The following is a 13,745-nucleotide window of genomic DNA, read 5'->3' on the forward strand; positions in this document are numbered from 1 at the left end:
AGTACTCCTCTATATCTTTCATGTGGTAAATTTTAGAAGTGAAATGTGTTCTAAAATTAAAATATTCAGTTCGAAGGCCATCCCGAGTAATCTACAAATATTTGTTTAAGATAATGATGGAATGTCTAGAAGAGAAATCTCAAGATTATATCTGGAAATGATTCACCGATTTATTTACTTTATATATACGTTATTATTTAACAGCGAATTTCGTAGAATTACGATCCATATTTCTTCTTCCGCATCTTCTTTGAAGATACTCGAAATTCATTTAATTTCTTCCCTATTTCCATAAATTTTCCACCAATTCCATCAATAGGTCGTGTTCTACCCTCGTTGAACCAGAGTTTGGAAGAATAAAATATATTCAGCTAGATAAAGGGAGGAAACAGAATCGCAAGAAGTTTCTCTTCTCAAATTAACCGGCTTGGTTAGAGAGACGCTACGTAAACCGAGATTATAATAATCTCTCCGAGACTGCGGCAACATTAAACGAAGAGACGTGCCCTTTGTTTCCAGTCCTATACCTATGTATATATATATATATATATGTGTATATGTAGGTTGTGCCAAAAAGCTCGGACGAGAGGAGAAAGAGTCGTTCGGGAAGATGGAAACGGAGTTTACCGCCACGGCCGACTTTTCGATGCGCCCTCCCATTACCGAAATCTGTGGACGCGGATTAACTCGAGGCGAAGGTTTGCGATTTTGGCGCAGAGAAGGGGGAGCCTCTTGCCAAGAATTGGCGAGAATCTGAGAGGAAGAGAGTTACTTCTCTCCTTTCGATCGAGTTTTAATGATAATTCTGATTAACAAAGCTAGTATCGTTCGTCTATTTCTCGAAACGATCCGAATCTGTGTAAAGCTGGGATAGGATCTGACTTCGTGATGTAATTTACGAATTTTTTGTATTCGAGTTAAGGTTAATCGTGGTTTCGAAAATGAAAATATTTCGAGTAACCTCCTGTAACAACGAGACTTCTTTTTAGATTGAAAGTTATGATCAAATGGATGGTATTATTTTTCGCGTTATATTATTCTACGGTTTTTGTTTAGTTATGGAGTAACTTGTTTCAATATAATTCGATCAGTTTTTTCATTCGAAAACGAAGCTTTAAACGAGAGAATATCGTTCTCCTCGTGGATGATTAGACGCTATTACTGGTACGCTTATCCCATCCATAATAGTTTATAACAGTTATATCCGTGTACGCACGACGAAAAAGGAATTCAAAGAGGTTATGTTCTCAGATACGCCGGCATTAAGGTGAATTTACACTTTTTCATTTTGAATATTCATCGCGGAATATATTATATCGTTGAACGAGAATTTTCAATCCTTGTTGCTTACATTTAATCGATCTTTATACGAATTTATAATTATCAGATTTTCTTGTTCCAAAGCATGTCTCATCTTCCATCAAATTCTTCAACAGCGATTAAGGCGGATTCCACGCGAAAGATACCAAGTAACGATACAAAATTTATCGTATTTATTCACTTTACTCTTTAGCTTCTCAAATTTCCCCAGGTTACGTACAATTTGTTGGCCGCGAGTTCGAGTCCAGAATCGAAAGCACGCGATCGGCCGCGAGAAAAAAGAAAGGGGGGGGGAGAAGTGGACGCAGCGTTTGTTTCCGCTCGCGAACATTTCCGCCCCTCCCCCCGCGTCTTGCTTAATCCCAGGGTATTTATTCGCATGATAATAATAGCAACGGCGTTGGGAACGTTTTCAAGAATTATCGCTGTCCTTGCCGCCGACGATAAATGAGTCCGGAGGATTAGCTAAACAGTGGCTCAAAAATGTTATTATATAGCTACATGAATATTCATCAACTCAACTCGGCCGAGCCGGGTTCGCTCTAAAAAAGAGACGCTCCCGTGTTATTCGGTTCGAAAGGAACCGAACCGTTGCTCCCTCCGAGGCGATCACGGAGGGGAGATTCGATAAATTTCCAGCTGGAGCTTTTCTGGAAAACAGCGTCGGGATAATTGGCGGAGCGAATTTGGAGGAATAGCTCGGAGGAAGGAGCGGCCAATAAGGAGGAGCACGTAGAAGGCGTGCCCGTCCTTGTGTTCTTAGATCCGTCTTTGCTGAAAAAAGGATCTCGATTGAACGCGTCGAGGAGGAGGAGGAGGATCGCTGCATCGTCCTCCTCTCGCGTTTATCTCCTACGATTTCGATCGTCGGACTCGGGGGAAGGGAAGCGAAATGTAGGCTAATTTCACGATCTCGCGGCGACGGAGGCGAGAGACGGAAAGAATCGCGAGGAGAGGGCGACGAAGGCGGTCCGAGAGCGGCTCGATAACGCGATAAGGCGAGGTTAAACCCATGTTTGGCGGGCAGGTTATAGGTTAAACGGTGAGCTAGGGGGTGCAACAGGTCGCGTGAACTTGGGCGAATTTTCTGTTCCAGGGCGCCGCTGTCTGGCACCCCCCCGTGTTATATTTCCTCCGACCCCTCTGCCTCTAACGTCCCTCCTTCCCTCCCCCTATCTGGCCGTCATTAGTCAACGTCGACGGACTGGGCGGACTTATCCTTCCACTTCCGGGTTCAGCGCGGATTTTCCACATCCGCCGACGCTCTGGCAGTCGGACTCTCTGGCTCGAAGAACGCGTTAAAATCGTTAATACAAGGGGAAGGTGGGGGTGAGAGGGAGAGGAAGAAGGGGACGATCGAAGAGAGGGTGGCAAAGGATTGGGCGGAATCTAACCAAACATTGTTCGCTCGAAGAACAAAGCTTGATTTATTGTAATGAGTTTGCAGGAGTTAAGAGGTACGAGAACGCTTGTCTCTCCCCCTCCCTGGCCGCTCGTCGTTCGCCCAGGCCCCCGCTTAACTCGATATTGAGACCGGGTGGTGCGGTTTGACGGGGATCCTCGGATCAACCCCCGTCATAAACCCTTCTTAGCACCGGCCACCCCTCCCCCTCTGAAATATGCATGAACTTTCCGCATACTGATTGCGTTATTTGTATCATCTACAATGGGGGGAGATCCTAAAGATCCGTAAGAAAGATCCTCCGGGGCTGGAACGAAACAATTATCTTATTTTCATCTCTTCTCTCCGTCTTCTTTTCAACGAAAAATTAAAGTTTAACTTAGGAAAAAGCCCTCGCCGAAATAACTCGAATTCGGTAGCTTGCGTTAGAAAAATAGTTGTCGAAATGCATCGAGTGGAGAGGGAAAGAAGGAGGAGGAGGGAGGTAGATAGGCGCGGTTAGGCTCGAATCGGTGGAGCAAAGTTGGATCTCCTACCGAAAACGTTCGATTCATTGAGAACTGACGGGGGAGCCATAATTCCCGTCTCGGTTTGACGTTAATGCTCCCCCCTCCCCGCCTCGGATCCGGCAGATAGGCGAGGGGGTTAAGCTCGCCGCGACATATTTATGGAGAGGACGAGATGTTATCGGGCACGAGGACCCCGGGTTTGTCCGATCGCGCTGCGAAATCCTGCCCTTCCCACCACAATCTACTTCGCAATTATCGCGCACGACGTTAATATTTGCCCTCTCCTTCGATTCCGAGGGGCAGGCGGGGGGGCAAGCGCGCTTCCTCCAAAGCGAACCATTACTCCGAAACCCTCGATATTCCTGACTTGGAAATTTTTCAGAGAAAACGAAATATTTTCCGCCAATCGGAGGGAGAATCAGCTTAAAATACCTCCTCTTCTAACGATACACATTTTCATTTTGCTATATAGTAATCCCCCAATTGTTGCGAAAATATTTTACGAAATACTCCAGCGGGATATTTCCAGAGAAGGAATAGCCAGCGAATTAATTAAACGCGGTTTCGAAGAGCGGAGGCGAAGAAAGCGCTGTAACGGGGTTAGCGTTAGGAGGATGAGCACGAGTTCGGTGACGACGACGACGACGAGGATGTGGGAGGGGGTGTAGCGGGTCGTCGAGGTGCGTGTAAATTAAAGGCGTCATAGATTTTCGCGGTAGCCCGCAGGATCAGGGCCTTAGATTTGCGTCCGGCAGATTACCCCGGGGGTGAAATGGGACAATGGGCGTTAGTCTGGGCCGACGGCGTATAAATAAGGATCCCCAGGAAGCTTGTGGGGGTAAGGGGACAGCAGGCAGAGGAGATCCTCGCCCGGTAGCGACGTGGTAGCCGAGTAGAAAGCCGAGGCTAGTGCTGAGACCGGTCGGCCGTCCATCTTGGCCGTCGCCGTGGCGGTCCTTATCTGCACTCACAGCTCCGCTGCTAGACGTCCGGTGATCTAGGGCACTTCTCTAGCTCCCTCTCCGCTTCTCTAGCTCGCGAGAGACGCAAACACACACGCCTTCCCTCTCTCTGTCGGAGTTTCTTTACTCCCTTTGGAATATTTAGTTCGCTTGGAAAATTAATCTATCGCCCCTTAAGAATTTCGAAGATTTCGAGTTTGAAAAGCGAAGAAGCTCGAAACAATTACATCGAGAATACGAAAGCAGCTTGCAACGCGAAGAAAAAATCTTGAAGACTCAGAATTCGTTCTTCCACGTCAACTATACATATATATACACAATGGAGAAGGGAAGATCTCCAGAGCGTGTTCACCTCGTGCAAAGGCGTTTTTTAAGGCGGCGGAGGACGACGGTTTGCGGTCGGTTGGCAGTGTCCTATTACGCGTCGGGGCGACAAACTTCCTCCCGAGGGGTGGGGAAAGGTGTAACCAAGTCCCGTCACACGGTTGTTTGTGCATATCGGATGAACGACACTTTCCAGGATCTCGGTCGGCCCTCGTGAAATCTTAATCGCGGTGGCACGTACTTATCGCGCGCCGCACCGACACGTAGGCACCGTTCCACGCCGTTTGTCGGCCGCCCTCTCCCCCGCAGCTTCGAAGAGGAGCGGAGGAGCATTAAATATTGGAAGTATCCTGTTGGAATTATACAAGAGGGAAGAAGGTTCGCGCGCGGTGGACCCCTCTGAAGCCAGGTCGCGCGTGCACCGTTGGCGGAGGCGAGCTTAAAGAGATAGAAACGGGGGAGGCGGCGGAGGAGGGTGGTTTGGAGTATAAGAGAACGGGTGAAGGGGGTAAGGCAGTCTTAGGAAAAGCGGCGAGCGGTGTGTATATATATATATATATGTATGTATGTATGTATGTATGTATATACTTCTCCCTTGCGGAGAGCTGGTCGGATAGCTGTGGAAGAAGCGGTTGCGAGGGAAGCGGCGATACGGCTCGGCCATGTACGGGTAACCTTACCCTTACGAACACACCAGACAATTGAACTTCCCCCCGTTTATTGCTTCTAATTAAACGACCGAGATATTTCTACTACGTTTCATTAGCGTACAACCCGATCCGCGCCTGGTAATACGTTCGCGCGTACGAGTTGTCCCCTCTTCTCCCTTTAGAGAGAAAAATTTTAGCGCACCTCCTCTCGAAACGGAGGTGGGGGAATTATCGGAGGAACGGGATTTATAAGAGGAGGTTTTGCCTTCGGACGGCGTGTTTTGGAAAAATTTTCAGCAAGATCTTTAGCGGAAACGTAGGGAAATGGAGATTTTGAAGATGGTTAGTTGTGAAATTTTATCAAAGGCGTTGAAAGATTAAAAGAGTGGAGAGATGTAGAAGGAGAGGTTCTTTTTTCAAATTACAAATTTTAATGAAAGTGTAGAAAAATAGATTTTAAAGATGGTTTAAAGATGGTTGGTTGTACGCTGAAAGTTTTATCGTTGAAGAGTGAAACATTTTTTATGGGATCTAGGATGAGGTTTCGTATTTTTTTTCAAATTACAAATTTTTTTCTTGGATTTAAATGGTATATTTGAAAAAATTTTAAAGGGAAGATGTTTAATGAAAATATATTTTATACTGAAAATTTTATCATCGAAGGCATTGAAAGATTTTTTATATTTCTTTTCTTCGATTTGCAAACGGAAGTGGAAAATCTACGAGATCTAAGACGAGGTTTCTTAGTATTGGCATTTAAAACGTGATACGAACTTTCTTTTTTATTAAAATTTGAGAAGGAAAAAAATTTAGAGAAGGAGATCAATTTAGATCCTATATTGCGAAAAAATGAGAAAATTTTATCAAAGACATTGAAAGATTAAAAGTGAAGTTTTTAGTTTTCGGTCCAAAAGAAATCTAGAAGACGAGGTTTCGTTCTTTTTTCAAATTACAAATTTTAAAGAAATCGAAGAATTTTAATGAAAGTGTACAAAAATAGATTTTAAAGATAGTTGGTTGACAAATTTTTTTCTTGGATTTAGATGGTATATTTGAAAAAATTTTAAAGGGCAGATGTTTAATGAAAATGTACGAAAATATATTTTATACTAAAAATTTTATCATCGAAGGCATTGAAAGCGAAAGATTTTTTCATATTTCTTTTCTTCGATTTGCAAACGGAAGTGGAAAATCTACGAGATCCAAGACGAGGTTTCTTTATTCTAGGTTCTAATATTGGCATTTAAAACATGATACAAACTTTCTTTTTTATTAAAATTTATTCCTACGTTGTGAAAAAAATGAGAAAATTTTATCAAAGGCATTGAAAGATTAAAAGTGAAGGTTTTATATAAATCTATTGTGAATATTTTTAAATTCTCATCAAAGACACGGGTCGAGAATTTCTTTCCCCTTTTCCTCGATTTGCGAACGGAAGTGGAGGAATTGTCGAGGACTGCGTGCGAATTTATAACGCAAGTGAATGATTGTATAGATAATTTCTGAGATCTAATGAATATACAAAAATACATTTTATGCTTTAAGTTACACGCTGAAAATTTTTATCATTGAATATATTTTTTGAAATTCTCATTACAGATCAAGGAACGTTACTCTCTTCCCGTTACTTAAAAAAAAAAAATCCAATTTTAAAAAAGTGAATAAACTGTTGAACGTACACGATCGAAGCAGAATAATCAATTACGTATTTCAAATTTCATTCCTACTCTGAAACGTCTTGCTTAATGAAAAACTTGTACATTCCATATTTTCCCCGCGTATTGAAAGTTTTCCGACTCGACTCCTTTCGCACTTCTTCTTCTCGTCCCTCGAAACGCTCGTCACATCTTAAACGAACCTTGAACTGGCGCGATGATTAATTATCGTTGCACCTCGGTGTTACGATCTCTGCACCGCTCCCTTAATGGAAATAACTAAGTATTGTTTGGCCGCATACCTTCCGCACGGAAATGATCCATCACGGTCCGGATAATTAGCACAACCGTGGTTGCGCGTGTAATCGTCACTCGGAACAGTAACGAGGATAAACTCTCTTTCCAGCAAAATGTATAATACTTTGCGAGTCGTCCGATACAGCATAAAGATACGTTTTCACGGTAAATTAAGAATACTTTTGTTTCGCCTAACTTCCCCCCCCCTCTCCCTTTTTCATTCCTGACATTTTTTACAGGGAAGCGTATGATTTTGATCCCCTCTCCCCATCATTCGATTTCACCTATCTGAAATGACGAAAATTAGAGCTATTTATATTTTGATTCGATCCGTTTACTTCTCCAAACGCCAGAGCTGGCATTGAACGAGAGGGATCGTGTTAATGAATTTGGCTTTTGAAGCGCGAATAAAATGTTAGAAACACGCGTCCGTTTCAAGGAGCAAGGATAGAAGGAAATTCGAGATTAGAAGATTCTGATCGAAAGAATTGATTCTTTGTTAAGATCGAGAGATCTTTAAATCCGTCATTCCAGATGAATTTTGGAAGAAAACGATACGTGGAAAGTGAAAAATGGGTAATTTAATGGATCGGAGATCCCGTTTCGTCGGGATCAACGAGCATCTTCGTTGGCTAGGTCGCAGAACCTTTTGGAAACCTTTGGAAAAATCAATCCCAGCCAAGGTTCACGTAACGTCGGTGTCGGTGCAATTCATTTGCATGGGAATTGCACGCGACGGAGACGGCTGCAGCTCGGTATCGATTTTAAGTGGACCGGCTGTCCCGTCAGCTTGCTGTCTCGTCTTCCCTTGGACAGAAGCAACTCGAAGTCACGCGCAAGCGCTACAATGAAAACTTCCTTCTTGGTGAACGTACGAATGCTTCCAAGTGTGCACGAAAAACGAGCCGTCTCGAATCGCTTTTCGAATACGACCCGTGGCCTTAAAAAAGTCTCGATGGGTCTTGCAAGTTTGTTGAATCGATAGTTTCAACGACCGTCTTATCGTCTTTTTGATCACTTTGATTTCAAAAAAAAATATGTATATATATATATCCATTGTAAGAAATTCAAAACGATTTCAAAAATCCAGAAAATTATTCTTAAATATTTTTTTTTTTATTTAGAGCAGTCGTTCGATTGTCATTTGTCTTAGAAGAACACAAAAGTCAGTATTTTGAATACCACCGACGCATTGAATTTCGTTTATATTTATTTACCGTCTCTATAAACACATGATAAAAATCGCCTTCTAAATCAAACACTGTTGCGAAACACTAATTTGAGACTTCTCGATATAATTAAAACGATTTAAGACGATTATTTCGCAAGATTTTATCAAGATTTTGTCGAGATTTCGAAGCGATTCGAATTTTTAGGTTATGAGAGAAAGATCTTGCAAGAAAATTTATCCGAAAACCGAACACTCGAATGTTAATAAAAATTCGTATATATAACAGTAGAATAAAATATGTACGAAACAATTTTTTTTTTCGTTGGCAAAATATCACTTGAAATCGGCGTTCAAATTTTCAAAATATAAGCTCTGTAACAACGTCGAAGTGAAATTGACAGAAGAGAAAACTTCGCATTAAGCTGTACGCCAAGATCAAAAGTTTTCGTTTAGATAAATATCCACACGACAAGATTTATGCACCACCAAAATCTCGAATCCCGCCTCATCGTCATTACCAAAATCGTGGATGTGTCGTGTCACGTTTACAGCGTCTACAACGATTAAAAAGCGAACACGCGTTTCGTGATGCGCGAGTTGGAAAGCGTGCACGAGTTTGAAAGTACCGTTGGAGGAAAATTCGAGTGGAGGTGGAGGATCGAGACGGGTTGGGCGCATATCCCTGGTGGCCAGTACGTAAGGACAATAAGCCAAAAAGTTGGTAAGGCAAGCATGGCGAGGCCGTTAGCCGTTATGAAGCTCAAGGGTGAAGTCAAGATTGTAATTAGCTGGCGCTAAGTTTCGAGCTCTTCCCCGTATTTGCATTTGCGATTTCAGTTCAGTTGGGCCAGCTATACCTATCCACCTACCGCTATCCACTCACCTTTGACCGTTTCTCAGCTCTAACCTCACTCTTGGACGGGGCCAGTCTTGCTGTTTCTCGTTACAGGTGCCGCGAGATTTCCTTTTCGCGACGGATGTCGTATAGCAGCGAGATAAAGGTCGGTTTGCATCTCGAGCGAAATATTCTTTCCGATTGGCCACGAGAATTCTCGCGATTCTTTGTCCGCAATGCGTACACGGTTCTCACGTGCAAATATTGCTTATTAATTTTTATATTCGATAAAGATTGAATGGATTGAAGAGATTGGTTATATTTATACTTTCGTTATATTTTTTTTTAAAAATATTTTTTTAGAAATATTTATATAAATATTATAATGTGTAAGATTCGTGCAATTAGCGATAGATGTCGGTCGAAATCTCGGACATTTTTGAAAAGAATGTTTTATATAACACGAAATTTGTTGCATTAAAGTTGGCTGTCATGTCTGATTTAAAAAGTATATATATTGTTGTCTAGAATTTCAAACAATTATTTTTTGTTATTGGATTATGCTATTTATAAGTGAATTAATAAGTGAATTTATAAGCGAATTATAAGTGATATAATATAAAAAATATATACAAAGTTATTCAAGCTCTTCAATCCTTTTTTCAATATTTTACTATATTTTATTTCTTTTATACCTTTTATAGCTGCAATAGTGGCAAATGATATGAATTATTACAAAGTTTTCTTATGATAACAATGGAGAATAGCATACATATTGCTGTCTGGAATTTCAAAAACTTATTTGGTATGTTATTGGATTATGCTGTTTATAAGTGAATTGACATAAAATAAAAAATGTATCACAAAATTGTTCAATCCTTATTTCAATATTTTTGCTTTATCACTTTTTATTTCATCTTTTACAGCTGCAATAATAGTAAATGATTTTTATAAGTATTACAAGATTTTATCATGTTAACAATGGAGAGTGTTATATATATTGTTCTAGAATTTCAAAAACTTATTGGATTATGCTATTTATAAGATAGAATTGGTAGAAATAAAAAATGTATCACAAGGTTGTTCAAGCTCTTTAATCCTTGTTTCAATATTTTTTCTTTATTACTTTATTTCATCTTTTACAGCTGCAATAGTAACAAATGATACATTTTTATAGGTATTACAAGTTTTTATTATGATAACAATGGAGAGTATCATATATATTATTGTCTGAAATTTCAAAAACTTATTTGAATTATGCTTTATAAGTAAATTGATATAAAATAAAAAATGTATCACAAGGTTCAAGCTTTTCAATCCTTGTTTCAGTTTTTGCTTTATTACTTTATTTTTTTACAATAGTGGCAAATGATATATTTTTATAATTATTACAAGATTTTATTATGATGGAGAGTGCCATACATATTATTGGAATTTCAAAAACTTATTTGGTATGTTATTGGATTATACTTTACAAGTAAATTGATATAAAATAAAATGTATCACAAAATTGTTTAAACTTCAATTCTTTTCTTTTAGTATTCTTGTTTTATTACTTCATTTTATTTTTTCACAGCTATAATAGTGGCAAATGATATATTTTTATAATTATTACAAGATTTTATTATGATAACAATGGAGAGTGCCATACATACTATTGGAATTTCAAAACCTTACTTGGTATGTTATTATGCTTTATAAGTGAATTGATATAAAATAAAATGTACCACAAAATTGTTTAAACTTCAATTCTTTTTTTCTAATATTCTTGTTTTATTACTTCATTTCATTTTTTACAGCTGTAATAATAGCAAATGATATATTTTTATGATTATTACAATAGAGAGTGCTATACATATTATTAGAATTCCAAAACCTTATTTGGTATGTTATTGGATTATGTTTTATAAATGAATTGATATAAGTAAAATGTATCACAAGATTCTTCAAATTTCAATTCTTTTTTTTCAGTATTCTTTTAGAGCCTTTTATAACATATAAAGTATCTCTGGATTAAACTGATTACATTGAAAGTTTATGTTTCTATTTCAAAGTGCCTCATTATGCAATGCAAGCTTGACATCTTAGAGAAACTGAATTCATCATTCTTCGAATTTCATCATTATCTTACCTCAGTTCGATGAATGCATTATTAATCCTTTTTATTATTTGAACGATACACAATCGCAAGTAAAAATCTCAAAGGTCCGAGCAACTTCGACCGATACGATTTTATTCGAACCTTTCACGGAAACGTTTGTGAATAAATTCAAATTCACTATTTAGGTTTCGTATTTTCATTACAATTTTTCTTATTTTTACTCATAGAATACATTTCGATTTAAATATTATTATTGCAGTGACGAGTATGCCACGAGTGTTGTCATCCTCTCTCGCTCATCAAAGAAATCCTTGGATCGTCGTCGTTCCCAACAAAGACAAAGTATGAATGCTCAACCGTGAACTAACAGATTCTCAGAGTAAACGCGGCCGGTTTTCGATACACGCATGCACGCGACACGATCCCGCGATAGAAGGCACGAACAAGGAGAACCTCCTCGAAACACGTACGGCAATTACAACCGACCATTCCGGAAAATAGAGGGTTTCCATCCCGCGATTGTTATCTACACGTGTTGTTTATCGATTGTTTCGTTGTCTGCAGGGAGTGCCTCCGTGTACGCGCGTTTCACCGAAACAGCACGGCTGTTGGTAATTGCCACGGCTGCGAGGAGAAATCTAACGTAAATCCAACGCGATACGTTTAATCCCGAGGAAGGGATCACCTTCCAAGAAACGGATCAATTTTTACATTTTTACATCCGAATCTTGTGAAACTTCTCCGAAACGGAGAAGAGTCCGTCTTCCATCCGTCCGTCGATATTTCCATCGAGAGCATCTTTCGAGATGCGAAATATCGATTCATCGAGAAGAATTCCTGGGAGAAATCTTGGGAACGGTGCGTAAATTTCCTCTCCGATCAATTTGTTTCGCATCTCCTGACGGAAACAAGAAGAAAGAGAGAGAAAAAATAAATAAATAAGAATCGCCCGTTTCCAGATCGATATATATATTATCCCCGTCTCCGCGTGGACGATGGAACACGATGTCGAGAGACTTCTCTCATCCGGATAGATAACCGACGAAGAAGGGAAAGAAGAAATTGAAGGTAGGTTGGGACGAATGGTAATTGGGCGGAAAGATAACGGAAAACGGTGTGGCGTGTCCCCCGGTTTGGTAAAGGTGAGAGAAGGTTGAAGGCTGGAGGATTATCGCGCGGCGGAGTTGGCAAGTGCGGGCGGAGGGGAGAGGATAGAAGGTGGTACGTGCACCGTATTGGTATCGTTGGTACGCTCGCACCCAACGGTACACCCCGTTAACGCGCTGCCATTTTCGATAAGAGAGGTTGCAAGGACGACGGTGATCGCGCTCGACGCGTAGGCAAGCTGCTCGTAAAGTGTTTAGCCAAGGGGGGGGTGGGCAGATGGGGGAGGGCTGGTTGGAGGAGGACTCGTCGGAACGGAGTAGATGAGTTAAACTACACGAGGTCTGACGCTAGTAATTGAGTGCCGCTCTGTCTAGTTAGCGCCTCGTGCCACCGGCTCACAAACCCGTCACTTTATCGGCTAAACGACATGCGATGCGTGACAAATCCATCTTGCCTTAACCGCGGCGGCGCCTAGGCTTGGGGACCCTCCCCCGTTCATTATCGGACGACGTCGAATTCATTCGGGATCGTTCCTCTGATAATTACCCCGCGCTTCGTCGAGTTCATTGGCGCGAAAAGGAGCTTGGAAGAAGAAAAAGAAGAAGAAGAAGAAGAAGAAGGAGGAGTTGGTTGTTGTTGCATTTATCCATCTGCCCGAACGAATCTGTACAAGCGTTCTTGCGGCCAAGATTTACGCGTAGAGGTAGAGACGATCCGGCTCGTAAGAAAGTAAGAAGAACATCTCCGTTTTTCCCCTCCCCCTTCTCCCTGTTCCGTCTCCCTGTTCCTCCTCTTTCGTTCGCGCCAAATCAGATTTTAGAGGAGAGCGAACGAAACGAAACGAATACGAGCCGGCTAGTTTGGCTCTCGAGCGGATAATTGAATTATGCGAGCGGAGGGGCCGGCTTCCGAAAGGGGAAGAAAGAAAGGAAAGGCGGAAAGGGAAGGATGATGGGCGAAAGCGGGGAGTGGGGAGGGAGAGGAGGGGAAGGCTCAAAGTTGAAATTTCACGCGCCATTGTTCGATTCCGGCCAAGGAATAGGAGTTAGAAGCATTTAGGGAGGGGGGTGGGGGAGAGGAGGGGGAGGAGAGCGCGGGGAGGTGAATTACGGTCCGAGATACGGGCAAGACGTGGCGAAGAAGCGAGAGGGATGGCGTGTGGATAGAAGGGGACCGAGAGGGGTCCGCTACCGGCACCGAGACTTTAATTCCGTGCTACATCGGACGACTAACTGAGCAACGATTCCTGCCCTTCCGTGAACGGCTTCTCGATTTCGGCTCCGCGTGGCGAAGCGAGATTAATCGTCGCTCCCTTTCGCTTTCCTCTTCTTTCTTCCTCTCGTATTCGGGTGAAGCTCGGGTGAAACGAAATTTAATAAACACTTGCGGAGGGAATATGAAGAATTTAACAT

At 41.4% G+C, this 13,745-nt stretch overlaps 1 protein-coding gene and 1 long non-coding RNA gene across 4 annotated transcripts in view; both read left to right on the forward strand.

Annotated features, from left to right (window-relative positions):
* Nucleotides 1–13,745, forward strand: part of LOC107997153 (zinc finger protein 37) — a 202,813-nt gene that overhangs the window by 50,976 nt on the left and 138,092 nt on the right. The window lies entirely within an intron of this gene.
* Nucleotides 11,379–12,592, forward strand: LOC133667147 (uncharacterized). Of its 2 annotated transcripts, XR_009832325.1 has the most exons (4): nt 11,379–11,411; nt 11,486–11,692; nt 11,791–12,084; nt 12,186–12,592. It is a non-coding gene; the product is annotated as an uncharacterized LOC133667147 (long non-coding RNA). The 2 variants fall into 2 exon arrangements; XR_009832324.1 differs by having other exon boundaries at nt 11,791–12,592.

Source organism: Apis cerana, linkage group LG13 (assembly GCF_029169275.1).
Source record: "Apis cerana isolate GH-2021 linkage group LG13, AcerK_1.0, whole genome shotgun sequence".
Lineage (NCBI taxonomy): Eukaryota > Metazoa > Arthropoda > Insecta > Hymenoptera > Apidae > Apis > Apis cerana.